Genomic DNA, 1,216 nt, shown 5'->3' with positions numbered 1-1,216 from the left:
TCTTTCGGTGTTATTTATGCCCAGTCGACAGACGGGTTTGAATTAGTTTCAAATGATTGAGAGCCGAGAGACTATTCAAGCATAGACTCCGTCCTCAGAGAAAAATCACGAAAGGAATACTTGAGTACTTTCGAGCCAGAGCTACATCACTCTCTTTTCAAGACAGTCCGATTTCTACAAAGAAAGATGCCTAAGCTTTCCAGTCATTCAAAGGCCTAAAGCATCCTCTATTCCAAAGGGTTTCAATCTCGAGACTGAGGATGGGAATACATTCGATATTCGTCCTTCTTATATCAATCTGGTAGAGAGGAATATCTATAGAGGTGTGGCTGGTGAAGACCCGAGGAAGCACATGGAGACCTTTACTGATTACTGTTCTACTATCCCCGCCACTAAGGGGGTAACTCAGGACAAGATTAAGGAAGTTCTATTTTCTTTCTCTTTAGGCCGATTCACCAGGGAGTGGTGATCGAGTTGGACCGCACAACCTTGCTTTGAGGTTACTGATTGGGAGTCTCTTGCTCTTGCATTTTACAATAGATATTTCCCTCCACAACGCACCAATCTGCTGAGGGCCAAGATTACTAGTTTCAGACAGGCTCCCGATGAAAGTTTCTATGAGGCATGGTCGCGATTCTAGAAGTTGGTGAGGTCTATTCCTCACCATGGTTTTGACCCATGGTTTCTAGCTAATCAGTTCTACAATGGGCTATATGACGACCACAGAGCCATACTTGATGCGGCATCTAGTGGAAGATTCCAGGAAAACACCAATGATGATAAGGGATGGTCCCTTATTGAGAAGATGGCAAATCACAAAGTCTTTGAGTATGGTAACCCGAGGGATGGGATTAGAACAGTTCATGCGGTTGATAAGGTGTTTTGGCTCACCGAGACCATGAATGCTAGATTTGACAAGTTGGAGCTACAAGCTGCTGGGGAGCCTCAGACGGTCCATGTTCTTACTAGAGGAGAGACAGTTTCATGTGAGAGATGTGGGGGTAATGATGGCCATACTGCTGTTGGCTATCTTGTAGAGAAGGAACAAGTCCTTGCCTTTCAGCAATATAGGCAAGGAGGAGGTTCCTATTACAATAATCAAGGGGCAGTCCATCCCAATTTGAGGTGGACTAGTCAAAATGTGCTCAATCCTACACCTCCTTCGCACCAGCAGCAGCCTTATGTTCCTCCACACAAGAATCAACAAGGCTTTCAG

The 1,216-nt window shown here is 45.0% G+C and overlaps 1 non-coding gene across 1 annotated transcript; it reads right to left on the bottom strand.

The window, feature by feature from the left end:
• Nucleotides 1–565: 565 nt before the first annotated feature.
• On the bottom strand, nucleotides 566–672 carry LOC141636006 (small nucleolar RNA R71). The gene has a single exon (XR_012540652.1). It is a non-coding gene; the product is annotated as a small nucleolar RNA R71 (small nucleolar RNA).
• Nucleotides 673–1,216: the final 544 nt, after the last annotated feature.

The sequence above is a fragment of the Silene latifolia genome, chromosome Y (assembly GCF_048544455.1).
Source record: "Silene latifolia isolate original U9 population chromosome Y, ASM4854445v1, whole genome shotgun sequence".
Taxonomy (NCBI): Eukaryota; Viridiplantae; Streptophyta; class Magnoliopsida; order Caryophyllales; family Caryophyllaceae; genus Silene; species Silene latifolia.
Note: the sequence above shows the minus strand (reverse complement) of the source record. Positions and strands in the feature narration are given on the sequence as shown.